Below are 17971 nucleotides of genomic sequence, written 5' to 3'. Positions count from 1 at the left end.
AAGCACCTGTCACTGGCACCCAGCTAATTTTTGTAGTTTTAGTAGAGACGGGGTTTCACCATGTTGGCCAGGATGGTCTCAATCTCTTGACCTCGTGATCTGCCTGCCTCAACCTCCCAAAGTGCTGGGATTACAGGTATGAGCCACCACGCCAGGTCAGAATTCTAACTTTCTGTCACAAAGCTATCAGTAACTGAATAGACACCCTGGTTTAAGAGTGATGGTAACCTGTAGGTCACCATATTTTGTGCAAGAATTCCTCTTAATATTTTACTATTATGTTGATACTATTATAACAATTAGATAGCTATCATTTCTTGGGCATAAACTATATTCTAGGCACTGTGTAATAGCACTGTAGATTGGGTGGATTAGATAGCTAGATAGATAATTAAATGCTAGGGCTGCTATAACAATGTACCACAAACTGAATGGTTTAAAGCAACAGAAATGTATTGTTGCACAGTTCTGGAAGCCAGAGATTAATCAACATTCATTGGAGTTGATTCATTCTGAAGGTTATGAGGGACATATCTATTCCAGGCTTGTAGATGGCGGTCTTCTCCCTGTGGTTCTTCATTGTCCTTCCTGTATGAATGTCTGGGTTCAAATTTTTATTTTTATAAGAACACGAGTTATATGGGATTAGGGGCCCACTCTACTCCAGCATAACCTCATCTTAACCATTACATATGTAAAAAACTTTCAAGCAGGCCGGGCGCGATGGCTCATGCATGTAATCCCAGCACTTTGAGAGGCCGAGGTGGGTGGATCACGAGGTCAAGAGATCAAGACCATCCTGGCCAACATGGTGAAACCCTGTCTCTACTAAAAATACAAAAATCAGCTGGGCGTGGTGGCACATGCTTGTAGTATCAGCTACTCAGGAGGCTGAGGCAGGAGAATCACTTGAACATGGAAGATGGAGGTTGCAGTGAGCCAAGGTCATGCCACTGCACTCTAGCCTGGCAACAGAGTAAGTGTTTATCTAGAAAAAGAGAAACCCAAAAAAACAAAAAAACTTTCAAGCAAGACCATATTCTGAAGTGAAGAAAGTTAGGACTTCAACATGTTAATTTTGGGGGGACACAATTAGCCTATAAAAGCTAGCTAGCTTGCTGGCTAACAAACTAACTGGACAGGCAGATAGATAAAATATCATTTAATTCTCAACAAGCCAATGAGTTTTAAGGAGGCTAAAGAGCATATCCAGTGGCATGCAGCTACTCAGAGTAAATCAGGAGAAGCCTCATGTTTAAACCTTGTGCTATAATCCATTAATTCATTCAGAACATATTTAATGGGCATCTACAGATGCTGGGCGCATTTCTAGTCAAACTTCCTTCATTTTTCAATTTATGAAGGAAGAGACAGGGTAATTACATTTTCTATACATAAATTATTCATCGGTTACCCTTTCAGTCATTTAGCTGCTTTCTGTCCTTCTTTGAACAAACAGGATACAGATTCTTCTTAAGAGGAAGTTTATCTCATTAGCAAAACTCAAACATGAAATGTGTGTGATGACAAAGGCATTATCAAATTGGTATGTGAGCATGGAAGATGAAGTATTCTTCCTGGAAGAGGCAGTAAAGTATGCTGTATCTGTAGAATGGAGACAAGCATAGAGCATAAGAAAACCCAGTAAATTGTGAGATGACACTCCATGAATAGGGCATAATTACATCGGCTTTTATCAAGTCAATCGGTAATGTGAGTGGAGCGTCACCCTCTTTTCTGAGGCTGTCCCTTCAGACTCCAAAGCTGTTATGAGGCAGATTTGTTCTAGGTCCCCTTTAGGAAATATGCTCTCTGCCCTTGAATCAGGAATTGTGATCTCTCTGTAGATTAAATCATTGACTCAGTTTTGGATTAGTTTTCTCTGCTTTCTGCATAAAGCTTTCACTTCAGATAAAATGAATCTCAACAACATTTCCATCAAGCCTCCAACTCTGGAGTTGTCCTTAAATTTATTGGCAAATATTTTTGGAGTAATATCTTCAATGTATAAACACGTGCCAATATTTTCTTGAATTGTCAATATCTAGAGAGCAGAATCTTCTTATATAATGTGCTGGATACAGTTGGTTCTACATTCAAATTCCCTTTGTTAGTCAAAGCTCCTAGCCCCCAGCGAGTAAGTTTTGGCTCACAGCTGCCCCCAACTTCTTTTCAAACAAATGACCTCATGCAAAAGGGGCCCTCCACACACACACAGTGAAGACCTCAGTCCCTGACTGACTGGCACTGGGATAAAAATGATCTCTCCCCTTGTTTCAAGATAGGACACACTATGTGGTACAAGTTGTGCTCTGGACCTTAGCTGGGATGAGATCAAAGCTAGAACTGTTGGAAAGTACTTCCTGGCTTAACTTTCTTCTGCTCTACCCTTATGCTTCACTTCCGCTGCCCTAAGAGTAATTGAACAACAATCCCATCTCAGGCTCTGCTCCTAGATAATTACTTGGCTTATGATATGTTTTTATGAAATATTTATTGAACTGAAATTCAAAGCATAGCGATTATCAAAATTACTAGTCTTAACAAAAATCCACCTTAAAGAATAGGAGCATATATTTTTTATTGCTCTCCTAGGACTATTTTATAAATAATCTCATTCGCATTACTATTAACTATGCTTAATGATCTTGCCAGAGTTAATTGAAATAATTTGTCTAAATGTAATGAAGTAATTTACATTAAAAAAGAATTTAGTGTACTGTACATTGCCAGGAGGTATGAAGTTCAGTGTAGATTTAAGCATATATTTTCTGTTTTCTAAAGCATTTATTCTACAGTAAGTAGTCAATGGCCCTAATTTATAGTAAAATGGCTTGAATTGATTTTTATGTTAAAAATAATTAAATGATCAATCAAAATAACTTGAGAAAGATGAAGTGCAATTTGATTATGTGCAAACCTTATTTATTAACATTCAGCAAATGAAATAGAGCTCCATGTTATTACTGGGCCTTATGGAAAAAACAGAAGAATAACACATACTGAAGTTTAGACACATTCATATTCTCAGTAATTTTTGATAAATAAATAGTAAAGGACAGAAAATCTTGAAGAATCAACATTGATTTCTTTAACATAATAGCCCATTATTTAATTATATTTCCAGATGAAAGTTATTAGTACAATATCAGCACCAATCTTGAACAATTGCATTATATAAATCTATGCCAAGGACAAAAGTAGAGAAGTTGATGAATGTTCCTTCTTTCTCTGAACATTCTTTCCATATTTAATCTGCATGTAACATTTAGCACTGGACTATGTATATTGCTATGTATATTCACTCTGGATGAATTAATAAGGTAAGATTTTCCTTCAGCAGAGACTTAATCTTATGTCTCTTGGTAATTCATTGTCTTGATGTTCTTTTAGAAAGAAATTCAGATAAGTAACTGAGCAATCTAGTTCTAGACGCCTCAACTGCATGAACTTACGTACTCTTATCTCTAAAATGGGCACTATGTCAGTCATATCTCTTCTCTATCCAGAATCAGCATGTGGATGATATAGGTAAAAACTCCCTGTACATTCTAAACTGAAGGAAATACTATTTCTCATCACTGGCTCTTGTCCATTAACTTTATCAAGTAACCTCTCTTTTTATCTGGAAGGAGATTGATGTTTTCGAGGATTCTCACTCCTTCTGTTGCCTACATGTTCCAAGCCAATCTTCCAAGACACAGTATTTCTTAAATAAGCATGTGCTTTTTGGAGCCAATATATAATTTACAACATGATGCCTAAATTAAGATAATTTCTGCATTTTAACTCCAAGAAGAAAAAAGTGTAGGTAGTCAATCTCAAAACTCTGTTATCTCTGCAGTTACCCAGATGTTGACATCCTTAGAATATGTTTGTCTGGGTGACTTTCTCAACTAATTCACCAAAAGGCAAGAGTCATTGTATACCCTCTAAGGCTTCATTGCCAGAAAAACAACCTATATTTGTATAACTTCAATCTTAAGCACTCTATTGTATAAAGCTACACTTAGAAACACCGAAGTGAATATTACAATGGATTTCTTCCTTTAGATCAAGTCAAAAGGAATGAGGTGTGACTGTAATACGAAGCTTACCTACTAAACATAACAGAATTTATACACCTAAATCAACATCATTCTACATGCTAAAGTTTGTGACAATATTTTCATAATTATACAAGACTATACCTTTAATATTATTATTAATATTTTACCTCTTATTCCAAACATAACTTCAATGATGGTAAGATTTGCTCAAACCATTTTTAAAACTCACCCATTAGAATTGCCTTTTTAAAAAGGACCACTTTATTATATGAGATACATTTTTAAAAGTACATAAAATGTTTGTGTTTAGCTTAATAATTTCAGCGCAATATCCATGTAACACAATTCCATGAGCTTCCATATTTTTATCCATCAAATCTTGATAATATAATCAAGACTAAGAAATAGGATATTACACATCCCTCCCAAGGTCTCATATGCTCGTCTCAAATTTCAACATTCTCCCAGCTCCGAAGAATCAGTCACCCTCCAAAATTGTGTAATAATTGGTTACTTACTTTTAAATAAATACTTTTACAATCTATTCATTAATTCCGAAGTAATATCATTCATTTTTAAACCTGTAAATGGATCACATTTGGTTTGTTCTCAGTATTTAGCCACCACAAGCAATATTTTTATAAATATTTTTGTTTATATATCCTGGTACACATATGCCAGTTTCCTTAGAGTAAATATATATGGTGTGTGTGTGTGCATGTGTATATATATATATATGAATTATATATAGAAGTATATATACTGAATATATATTTAATTCAATATATATGAAATATAATTTCTGTACTATAGAAAATGTATTTCTACAATTTTACTAGACAATGACAAACTGGCTTCCAAATTGGTTATTTCAATGCACAATGCAATTCCCACATTGCTTTACATCCTCATCAACATTTGCAATTATTAGATATTTCATTGTTGCCAATCTGGTACATGTGGAATGGCATCTTTTTGTGTGTTCAATTTACACAAACCCAAGACTCTCTTAAAATATGCAATTGAATACGGAGATATTTCCTTGAATTTATGAAAAATGTCTGCCCAAGCATATCATAGAGGAAGTGCAGAAGAAAAATGACAACAACAAAAGGAAATCTTCACAGAAACCAGAAAAGAAAAGTAGTAACATCAATGACACTGATTTCAGGCCTCTCTACAGAAACAATAAAAGCCAGAAGAAAATGGAATAATATAAAAAGAAATGAAAGAAATAAGTGTCTTTCCACAATTCAATACTCAGCAAAAGCATATTTCAAAATAAGCATGATATAAAAATATTTTCAGATACATAAAAAACTGTGAGTATTTGTGGAACCTCACAAAAGTTACAAGATTATATTGTAGAAAAAGGAGGAAATAATCTTCCCTGAAGTATTGAGACACAAGAAAGAATGAAGAACAAATACAGTGTTAAAATTGGGGAAAATATAAGTTTATAGTGACTAAACTAAATGATAAAACATTGTATTTAGTGAGGGCTCTGAGTTAGCTTTCTCTCACATGCCTCACTAACAACCAAAAATTTATAAAAAGCTCAGCTTGATATACACTGCTAGGAGAGTGAATTGTAAAATTCAGTATATGGTACTGTTTTCAGTGAAAGATTGATTTGCACAATAAAATGTTGCTGTTATAAGTAATATATTTTCTAAACGACTTTCAAATTTTATTTCACTTATATACAACTGATATTTGATTTTGTATCTCACAATTCTGTTAAATTTACCTTCATTTCTTATTACCTATTTAGTAATTCTAATCATTTATAATTTTTATGGGATAGTGTTCATATCACCTGTAAGTAAAAATATTTTTCCTTTACTATATTTTAATGTTTTCTTTCTTTTTCTTGCCTTGTTGATCTGGCTAGGACCTCTAATAATGTTAAACTGAAATGTTGATAGCAGGCATTGTTATCTCATTTTCCATCTCAGAAAGAAATCTATCAATATTTACCATTAAATATTTTCTTACCTAGAGGCTTATGTAGATGACGTTTAACAGAAAGTTCACTTCTTTTTCTGGTTTCTTAAGGATTTTTTATTACAAAATAATGTTGAATTTTATCAAATGTTTAAATTGTATCCATTAAAAATTATTCAAAGATTGCTCTTTTCTTATTCTGTTATAATGGTAAATTACTTTGATTTTCAAAATTGTTTTTTACAAACCTTGTCTTTCTTGTCCAAACTCAATTTGATTATGATGTATTGACTAGTATTGCTAAGATAAGCTTGCTAATACTTATCTTAGGATTCTTATTATTCTCTGTGATCATGAACAAAATTGACTTGGATTATTTTTTTCTTAAAGGCCCAAGTTAGCATTAAGGCAATGACGACCTCATACAACAATCTGGGAATGTTTCCTCTTTTCTCCTTCTAATGAATTCATGTAAGATTGGTATTATTTCTTCCTTAAGCATTTAACAGCAAAGCCATCTGGGCCTAGTGTTTTCTTTTTGGGAAAATGTTTCCTTGTTTTGTTTCTGCCAGAAGGTTTTAATTGTCATTTCTTTTATCAGTTTTAGGATTATGTTTCTTAATTTATTCTTATATTAATTTTATAAATTCTCAAAGTTTGGCCATTTCATCAATTTTTAAAATATTTTGGGGTGCAACATTGTTAAGAGTATCACCTGATGATCACTTTGTGGTCTCAATGTTGTCTTCTTTTATATTTCTAATATTAGCTATCTGTGCTTTTCTCCTTATCTCTTGAGTAGTTTTATAAGGTTAAGCAATTTTATTTGTGCAGAACAAAATTCTGACTTTGTTTGCTTTCTCCACTGTAATGTTTTCCCTATATCAACAATTTCTGCTCTTATATTTTTGTTTCTTTCTACATTCATGGAGTTATTTTGTTCTTCTGTTTCTGCTTTTTAAGATCCTTAGAACATTAATTTCAACCTTTTGTCTCTTCAAACATACATTTAATACAATAATCTTCCCTCTAAGCAGAGTTTTAATCATATCATTCAAGTCATATTTTTATTATCACTCAGTTCAAATTGTTTTCCAATTCCCATTGTTATTATTTCTTTGATCCATGGGTTACTTTTTATTTTTGACTTATTTCTTTTTCGCTTTTAAGTTCAGGGTCCAATTGCAGGTTTTTTTATATAGATAAACTTGTGTCATGGGATTTTGTTTTATAAATTATCACCCAGGTTTTAAGCCTAATAGCTGTAAGTTGTTTTTCTTAGTGCTCTCCCTCCTCCCACCCTCCACCTTCTGAAACATCCTGGTGTATATTGTTCTCCTCTATGTTTCCATGTGTTCTCAAATTTAACTCCCACTTATAAGTGAGAACATGTGTTATTTGGTTTTCTGTTCCTGAGTTCGTTTGCTGAAGATAATGGCCTCCAGCTCCATTCATGTCCCTGCAAAGGACGTGACCTCCTTCCTTTTTACGGCTGCATAGTATTCCAAGGTGCATATGTACCACGTTTTCTTTATCCAGCCTATCATGGATGAGGTTTTAGGTCGACACGATGTCTTCGCTCTTGTGAATAGGTCTGCAGTGAGAATACTTGAGCATATGTTTTTATAATAGAATGATTTATATTCCTTTGGGTATGTACCCGGTAATGGGATTGCTGGGTCAAATAATATTTCTGTCTTTAGGTCTTTTTCTGTTTTCCACCATGGCTAAACTAATTTACACTCCCATAAAGAGGGTATAAGCTTTCCTTTTTCTCCAAAACCTCACCAGCATTTGTTATTTTTTGACTTTTTGGTAATAGCCATTCTGACTGATGTTAGATGATATCCCATTGTGGTTTTGATTTACATTTCTGTAATAAGCAGTGATGTCAAGTTTTTTTTCATATGATTGTTGGCCTCATGTATGTCTTCTTTTGAAGAGTATCTGTTCATGTCCTTTGTTGTTCTTTTCTTGAATTTTGTTTAAGTTCTTTATAGATGCTGGATATTAGACCTTTGTCAAATGCATAGTTTGCAAAAGTTTTCTTCATTCTGTAGATTTTCTGCTTACTCTGTTGATAGTTTCATTTGCTGTGCAGAAGCTCTTTAGTTTAATTAGATTCCATCTGTCAATTTTTGCTTTTGTTGCAAATACATTTGGCATCGTCATCATGAAATCTTTGCCCATGCTGATGTCATGAATGGTATTGTTTAGATTGTCTTCTAGTTTTTATAGTTGTAAGCTTTACATTTAAGTTTTTAATCCATCTTGAGTTAATATTTGTGTATGGTGTAAGGAAGAGTTCCACTTTAAATTTTCTGTATATGTCTAGCCAGTTATCTCAGTACCATTTATTGAATAGGGAATCCTTTCCCCATTGCTTGTTTTTGTCAGGTTTGTCAAAGATCAGATAGTTGTAGGTATGCAGTCTTATTTCTGAGTCTCTATTCTGTTCCATTGGTCTATGTTTCTGTTCTTCTACCACTACCATGCTGTTTTGGTGACTGTAGACCTGTAGTATAGTTGGAAGTCAAGTAGCGTGATGTCTCTAGCTTTGTTCTTTTTATTTAGTATTGCTTTGGCTATTTGGGCCAGGTTTTCTCCAGTTCTTTGAAGAATGTCAGTGGTAGTTTAATGGGAATAGCATTGAATCTATAAATTGCTTTGGGCAGTATGGCCATTTTAATGATATTGATTCTTTCCATGAACAAATCTATGGGTTGTTTAAAAGCTTATTGCTTAATTTCAACATAGTTAGGTAGTCTTTAGGTAACTTTATTTTGTTTAATTTTAGCTTAGTTCAGCTATGTCAGAGGATATACTCTATATAATTTTATTCTTTCAGTACTTTGGGAGAATTGCTTTATGGCTTAACATATAGTTAATCTTGGTAATGTTACATGTGCACTTGAAAATAGTATATATTTTGTCATTTGAGGGAACAGTCAAGTTTGTTAATGATGTAATTCATATGTTCTATGTTTGGCTAACTTTTTTGTCTATTTGTCCTATTCTTTATTGGGAGAGACAGATTTTAATATCTCCATTAGAGCATTTATCTATTTGTTTTTATAGATTGTAAAGGTTTAAGGATCTGTTATTAAGAGCACAGTTTGTTCAACTTATTTTCTTTCATCATCACACTTTAAACCGGTCTTTATATTTTTGTAAGTAGCATAAACATGGATTTTATTTTTTATAAAGTCTGCCAATACCTGTATTTTAATTGATACATTTTATCTATTTATGTTAATATAATTGATTCGATTTTGAGGTTACACATACTATTCTACAGTCTATTTTTCATTTGTTTCTCTTCTGTTCTTTTTCTCTTTTTGTAAATATTTTTAGATTAATTGATTATTTTTTAGTATTACATTTTCCCCTCTATTTCTGGTGCATTTCTACCAAAAAATCCTGCTTATATTTTGATAGATATTGAATTTGGTTTATAGAGAAGGAGAGATTGAGAAGTCAATAAGAGCAAACATAGTATCTTCAAATATATTGACCCCTAAACCACAAACACAAAATGTCTTTTACTTAACCTTTAATTTCTCTCAACAATATTTTATAGTTTTAGTGAACAGGTTTTACACTTTTTTGGTAAATTTATTTCTATGCATTTTATACTATTGTGATGGGGTGATTTTCTTTACTTCATTTTAAAATTGTCCATTGCTGGTAGAAGAAAATAATTAAATTTTGTACACTAATTTTCATGTTATGATTTGTACAAATTTATCTGTTGTAGTAATTTTCTGTAGATATCATTGAATTTTCTAGATAGGGAATCATCTCTCCTCTAGATAAAGATAGTTTTACTTCTTTCTTTAAACATGGAGATTTGTAATTTTTCTTTGCTTCTTTCCTTTTTCCCGTCTTACTATACATTACGATGTTGAACAGAAGTGGCCATAATGGACATAGTTGCCTTGTTCCCTTTCTTGGAGAGGGATGGGGCAATGGTTATTTTTTCACTATTAAGAATGCTGATAGCTGTGTTGGTTTGGTTTCGTTTGGTTTATAGACGCCCATAATCAGGTTGAAGAAGTTTCCTTGTATTACTAGTTTGTTGAGAGGTTTTATTATGAATGAGTGCTGGGTATTGTCAAAAGCTTGTTCTGCTTCTCTTGAAATATCATGTGATTTTTGTCCTTATTCTGTTAATATGGTCTATTTTATTAATTAATTTTATGTCAAACAAGTTTTGCATTCAGGGATAAATTCCAGTGTTGAATTCTCTTTATATGTTGCTGGATTTGATTTGTTAATATTTTGTTAAAGATATTTGAATATTCATAATGAATATCAGTCTGTATGTTTCTCTTTCTTTTTTTAATGTCTTTGTCCAGTTTTGTTACCAGCCTATTCCTGGCCTTATAGAATTAAGTGAGAAATGTTTTCTTCTCCTATATGTTTTAAGAGATTGTGCAAGATTGATATTATTTCTTCCAGTATTTCATAGAATTTAACATACACAAAAGATGAGCCTTAGGCTTTCTTTATAGGAAAAATTTTAATCTCAATTTTTTTTCTTGTTGTAAGTCTATTCAGAATTTCCATTTTTTTCTAGAGTCAATTTTGGCAATTGGCATCATGAAAAAGAAATTGTTCAATTTTATCTAAGATGTCTAATTCGTTGACAAAATTCTATATATTATTAAAATTATTTTAATTGCTACACAGATTGTAGTAATGTCTCTCTTTTAATTTTCTTTTTATTAATTTGTTGCTTCTTTCTTCTTTTACTTGGTTAGAACAAATGACAGCTTGTCAATTTTCTTGATCTTTTCAACGTTTCATTGACTGTATTTTGTTTCATTAATTTTCATCTCTAATCATTAATATTTCCTTCCTCTTTTTAAAAAATAATTTCAATTTATATACTATATTTAGGGATTACATGTGCAGATTTTTCACATTAGTTTATTGCTCAGTGTGCTGAGGTTTGTGGTACAAATGACCCCTTCACACAGGTAGTGAGCATAGTACCTAATAGGTACTTTTTCAGCCCCGACCTCCCTGCCTCTTTCCCCTCTCTAGTGTCTGTCATTCCCATGTTTATATCCATGTGTACTCAATATATAGCTTCCATTTATAAGTAAGAGCATGCGGTATTTGGTTTTCTATTCCTGCATTAATTTGATTATACTTCCTCTTGATTACTTTGCAGTTTCTTTGTTTTCTAGTTTCCTAAAGTAAAAACTTAGATTATTGATTTGAGACTTTTCTTTTTTTACTTTACAGGTCTTGAAAGCTATTAACATACATTGCAATATAAATTTCCCTCTAAGTGCTGATTTAGCTACATCTATAAATTTTGGTATTCTGTGCTTTATTTTCACTGTGATTATATTACCTTCTAAATTTTCTTAAAATTTCTTATTTGACATATCTATTAATATTTCTTAAAGTGTATTTGTTAGATCTTAAAAGAGCAACTTCAGTTTCTATTCAACATCTCTTTTGGTTACTATTTGCATGGTACATTTTTGCATTCTTTTAATATCAATATATTTATGTGTTTGAATTTAGAAAGTGTATCTTGTAAATATTATACATTGGCTTTTGCTTTTTGTACTCATTATGACAATCTCTGCCATTTTATTGAGGTGTTTAGAACCTTCACATTTAATGTAATTATTGTTATGGTTAGCTTTGTATTTGCCATTTGACTATATGTTTTCTATGTTTCTGTCTTTTTTATTCTCCTTTTTTTCATTATATTGTTTTATGTTAAATAAATACATTCTAAGAAATCTATACAAGAGAAAAATATGATTCATTTTTCACTGTGTTTTGAAAGATAAATGTAAGTATATGGCTAAAAATTTATAGTATTATTTTGAATCAGGTCTAGTTGATCTATCTAATTACTTTGGGGGTTGGTTTTTTCTCAGAGTTTTAAGAGGAAAACTTAGATTTTAATCAGAAAATTTTCTTTTTTCTGATATAGGTGTTGAAAGATGTTAAAAATTATGTTATAAAGTTTATATCATCTGTATAAATTTATATCATTATGAAATGTTCTATGTGTTCCAACAGTTACATCTTCCTGTGTGCCTGTAATCATGCCATTGTTAGTAAAAAGAGCAAAGCTAGAGGCATTATATTACCTGATTTCAAAATATACTACAAACTATAAACCAAAACAATGTAATATTGATAATAAAGCTGACACATAGACCAATGAAACAGGATAGAGAACCCAGAAATAAATTCACATATTTATACACAACTTATTTTTTACAAATACACCAAGAACATATATTGGGGAAAGCACTTTTTTTGTTAAATGGTGATGGGAATACTGGATATCTATATGCAGGAGAATAAAACTAGACCCTTATCTCTCACCCTATACAAAAATCAACTAAAAATGGATTAAAGACTTAAATCTAAGACACATAACTGTAAAGTTACTAGAAGAAAACATAGTAGATACAATTTAGCATATTTGTCTGAACAAGAACTTTATGGCTAGAACTTCAAAAGCATTGGCAATAAAACCAAATACAGACAAATATTAATCTAAAAAGCTTCTGCACACGGAGGGAAACAATCAACAGAGTGAAGATAGAACCTGTAGAATGAGAGAAAATATTTGGAATCTATTCACCTGACAAGGCACTAATATTCAGAATATACAAGGAATTCAAACAACTCAATAGAAAACAAACAAACGAACAATCTTACCAAGAAGAGGGCAAAGGATCTGAAGAGATTTCTCAAAAGGAGATAAACAATGACTGACAGGTATATGAATAAATGTTCAATATCACTTATCATCAGGGAAAAGCAAATCAAACCATGATGAAATGTTATCTCACTCCAGTTAGATGGTCACCATTAAAAAGATAGAAAAAAAAATGACAAATGTTGGTGAGGATGCAGAGAAAGGGTAATTCTTGCCCAATGTTCATGGAAATGTAAATTGGTATAGCTACATGGCAAAGAGTGTTGTGGTTTCTCAAAAAACTAAAAAGAGAGAAAAGGAAGAGCAAGTTGACAACAGAAGGCCCCATTTATTGTGCCCCCTTCACAGGAACATCAAATTTAACTAGTGGCTACACACACAAAAAAAAATCACCTTCTTAAGAAACAAAAATCAAGTGAGCACTCACAGTACCTGGTGTTAATTTGATATCACTGAAAAAGGCACTGAAGAGGGTAAAAAAGACTGTCTTGTATTGCCAATATCACCCCTCCCTGAGCCCAACCATACTGTGGCCACATGGTACAGAGAAATCTATGCAACTGGGAGAAGAAAGTGCAGCAAATAGACTTTTATTAAAATCAGTGCTGCCCTGTCACAGTGGAAGGCAACATTAGACTGAACTCAGCTGATGCTTGCCCATGAAGAGAACATTCAGACCAGTCCTAGACATAGGAGAATCATCCATTCCAGTGACTGAAACTTGAGCTTGGGCAGGTCTCCCTATCACAGGCTAAAGTACTCTGTGGCACTAAATAAGCTTAAAAGGCAATCTAGGCCACAAGGACTGCAAGTCTTAGTACTAAGCTGTGCTCAGAGCCAGTAGACTTGGGGTGCAAAGGGCTTACTAGACACCAGCCACAGCAGCTAAAGAAGTGTTTGTGCCATTTCTACCCCAACTCCAAGCAGCACAACTCTCAGCTCTAAAAGACACCCTTTGCTTTCACTTGAAGAAAGGAGAAGGAAGAGTAAAGAGGATTTTTGTCTTGCATCTTGGATATCATCTCAGCCACAGTACAATAGGGCACTGGACAGAGCTGTGAGGCCCCCATTATAGGACCTAGCTCCTGGACAACATATATAGACACACCCTGGGTCAGAAGCAACCTGCTGCCTTGAAAGGAAGGACCAAGTCTTGGCAGAATCCTTCAACTGCTGCCTAAAGAGCCCTTGGACTCTGAATAACCAGCAGCAGTACTCAGGTAGTACTCTATGGGCCTTGGATGAGACTCTTAGATGTGCTGGGTTTAGGTGGTGGCTCTAGTTAGAGAAAAATGTAAAGGGAACTTCGTCTTGCAGCTTAGGTACCATCAGTGACAGTGGAGTAGAACACCAAGCGGGTTCTTCTATTCAAGGCCCTGGCAATTGGATGGCATTTCTGGACCTGCCCTGTTCCAGAAGGGAGCCCACTGTCCTGATGTGTGAGTCCTAGGCCTGCTAGCATCCACCACAGGCTGACTGAAGAGATCTTGGGTATTAAGTGTATATTAGAAGTAGCCTAGCAAAACTCCTTGTGGGCCTGTGGTGGTGGTGGCCACAGACTATGGCGCCTCTGCCTGTGGAAAAGGAGAGGAACAGTGAAAATGACGTATCTTGTGATTTGAGGATCAGATCAGCCATAGTAGAATAGAACTCCAGGTAGCCTTCTAAGGTTTTTGACTCTAGTCCCTAACTTTGGAATGGCATCTGTGGACCCACCCAGGATCTAAGAAACTCATCAATCTCAAGGGAAGGACAAAAGCCTGGATAGCTTTGTTGCTAACTAATTGTAGAGCCCTGAGACATTGAGCAAACATAGGTATAGCCAGGTAGTGGTTGCAGTGAGCCTTGGGTGATACCCAATGCTGTGCTAGCTTCAGGCCTGACCCAGCACAGTCACAGTGGTGGTGGCCACAGGGTGCTTGTGTCACCCACCTCCAACCCCAAACATCTCAGCACAGAGAGAAACTCTATTTGTTTGAGAGAAAGTAAGAGAAGAAAACAAGAGTCTTTGCCTGGTAACCCAGAGAATTCTTCTAGTTCTTATCCAAGATCACCAAGGTGATACCTCAACAAATCTGCAACAACCATAGCATTAGTGGGCTTGGGGTGCACTCTAATGCAAATATGGATTAGATCATAACACCCAAGTCCTTTTGAATACCTGGAAAGTCTTCTCAAGAAGGATGGACACAAACACAGAATGAAAAATCTAAAACGAATACCTAACTCTTCAATGCCCAAACACCAATGAACAGTCGCAAGTATCAAGACCATCCAGGAAAGCATAATGTCACAAAATGAACTCAATAAGGCACCATAGATCAATCCTGAAGAGACAGAGATATGTGCCCTTTCATAAAGAGAATTCAAAATAGTTGTGTTGAGGAAACTCAAAGAAATTCAAGATAACACAGAGAAGGAATTCAGAATTCTATCAGATATATTTAACAATGAGATTGAAATAATTAAAAAGGATCAAGCAGAAATTCTGGAGTTAAAGAATGCAATTGACATACTGGAGAATACATCAGAGTCTTTTAGTAGCAGGATTAATGAAGCAGAGGAAGGAATTAGTGAGCTTGAAGAAAGACTATTTGAAAATACACAGTCATAGGAGACAAAAAAAAGAAACAAAAAAGAATGAAGCAAGCCTACAGGATCTAGAAAACAGCCTCAAAAGGACAAATGTAAGAATTATTGTCTTAAAGAGGAGGTAGAGAAAGAGATAGGGGTACTAAGTTTATTCAAAGGGATATCAGAGAACTTCCTAAACCTACAGAAAGATATCAATGGCCAAGAACAGGTAGGTTATAGAATACTCAGCAGATTTAACCTAAAGAAGATTACCTCAAGGCATTTAATAATCAAACTTCCACAGGTCAAAGATAAAGAAATAATTCTAAAAGTAGCAAGAGAAAAGAAAAAACTAACATACATTGTATCTCCAATATGTCTGTCTGGCAGCAGACTTTTCAATGTAAACCATATAGGCCAAGAGTGTGTGGCATGACATATTTAAAATGCTGAATGAAAAAACGGTTACCATACAGTATTATATCCAGCAAAAATATCTTTCAAACATGAAGGAGATATAAAAATTTCCCAGACAAACAAAAGCTGAGGGATTTAATAAACACAAGACCTGCCCTACAAGAAATGCTAAAGGAAGTACTTCAATCAGGAAAAAAAAAAGATATTAATGGGCAATAAGGCATCATTTGAAGGTACAAAATTCACTGGCAATAGTATTATATTAGTCAGCATTCTCTTATATATATGAAAGTTTATTCAACATTAACTTACACGATCACAAGGTCCCAAAATAGGCCGTCTGCAATCCAAGGAGCAAGGAGAGCCAGTCCAAGTCCCAAAACCAAAGAACTTGTGGTGGGGTCCACGTGTTTCCTAAACAAAGGAATGAACACACAAGACAACACAGGACGAGACAAACATGGCGGCTGCCCTGAATCGCATGCTCTGCTTTATTTTATACAATCGTTTGTGGAATGTTGCCAAGTCACAAGACACATTGTTGTTTTCCTGACCTTTCCCTGACTTTCTGGGTTGTCAAGATGTTTATACATAAACCAGCCCCCAGGGTCTGCTGTTTGCAGCTGGCTCCTTTGTCCTCCCTGTTTGCAGGGAAGGAACACCCTGCTTCGTTTGCAAGAGCAGGACTTATCGAGAATGTCTTGTTTGCAAGCACGTAGTCCTCTACATCTCCCCCTCCTTATTTACAGGTTTGAATTTCTTTTAAAACCATCATCACATGTTGGGCTCACTGGGATTCGGTGTTTGCCCTTTGGTACCGTCTCCAGCAGACTGTGAAAATGACAAAGGCAAGAACAACAATCAATACATTACTAGAAACAGAAGTCAGTAAAGTTTTCACAGGACTCATAGGGTTCAAAGATGTCAAACTTTGTGCAATACCAGTCATTAAATCTGCTCCGGTCAGCAATGGTAACTGATTGCGAAATGTTTCAGAAATGTTTTGTGTTAATTCTTGTATTTCTAGGGAAAGATTATTATGGCCAATTAAAAGTCTCTTTATCTCAGTCCAATTATGTACAGGGCTGTTAAAAGGAACAGGAGTAATACAAAATTGGGTAGTATTCCAATCACATTTCAACAAAGCTCGGGTATTCAACACTGTTAGCTGATCTCCCAACCAAGAAACCACTTGCTCCAGATTATCCACTCATTCAGTCAAATGAGCATCTACGTCTCATTGCTGCTGCCACAACAAATGTGGTTGTTCATGCCATTGTACAAATTCTGCGTTTTGTATACTCTGGGGTAGAGCTAGTCCAGCAACAGTGGCGGTGGAAGCAATTGCTACAAGTCCCACCACCACTGCTATGATGACCCCAACCACTCTCTGGCTGCGGTGGACAAGATCTTGCATTACTTTGTAAATTTGAGTAACCCCAGCAGATTCACTCCAGGCACGTGTTAAGTTCACAGGTAGCCAGGTTTCTTTTCTGGCTCTTAGTATATATAAATCGGAATGAGACTCATTCCAATTATTCCACCAAGTAGTATTTATGCAACTTAAGAATGTACAATTGTCCATACAGTTAACTACCCCTGTATAATTATCCCATTTAAAAATTCCTGTTAACAACAAATAAGGTTTTCTTACACATGCAATAACATATCTAGAACTATTTCAATGCAAAGATATATGGAAAGGGTTAGCAATATTAGTAGTAAGATTTAAGGGCATGTTTCCCGTGAAAGTGAACATTGGTTTATCAGCAGCTAGCAACTTCCAAATATGACTTTGTATTTGTGAGGTGTTAGCCAAATGCAGCATAGGGGATGATAAACCACCATCATGCCAAATAATAGTTTCATTGCCATCTGTAGCCATGCTGTGATTACTCTTATGCCAGCACAGGTTGACATGACTAAATTTAGTTTGAAAATCTCCACGTACACTCCAATCAGTAACAAGGTATTTACGACCTTTCCCTTTTACTTCTAACAACAGTTGCGGCCCACTACCTCTACAACTAGTCCACTCTAGTTGGGAAACACCGCTGGACACATCAGGAGGGGGTATAAAGATAATGTAGTTGGCAGAGTTTCATTAAGTAATGCAGTATGATTATACTTGGAACTTTGAGCAACAATAATCATAGTAAAGGCAGAGATATGACTATGGTTATAGCAAACAGCCTAAGCCTCATGAGAAAGATGCAGACAATGTGGACTACTCCCAAGACATATAGGTAACCCTTCAACCCCAAATTGATATGAACTATTT

The sequence above is a fragment of the Colobus angolensis genome, unplaced genomic scaffold, assembly GCF_000951035.1.
Source record: "Colobus angolensis palliatus isolate OR3802 unplaced genomic scaffold, Cang.pa_1.0 Scaffold29, whole genome shotgun sequence".
In the NCBI taxonomy this organism is placed as follows: domain Eukaryota; kingdom Metazoa; phylum Chordata; class Mammalia; order Primates; family Cercopithecidae; genus Colobus; species Colobus angolensis.
The sequence above is the reverse complement of the archived record's forward strand: the minus strand, read 5'-3'. Positions refer to the sequence as shown.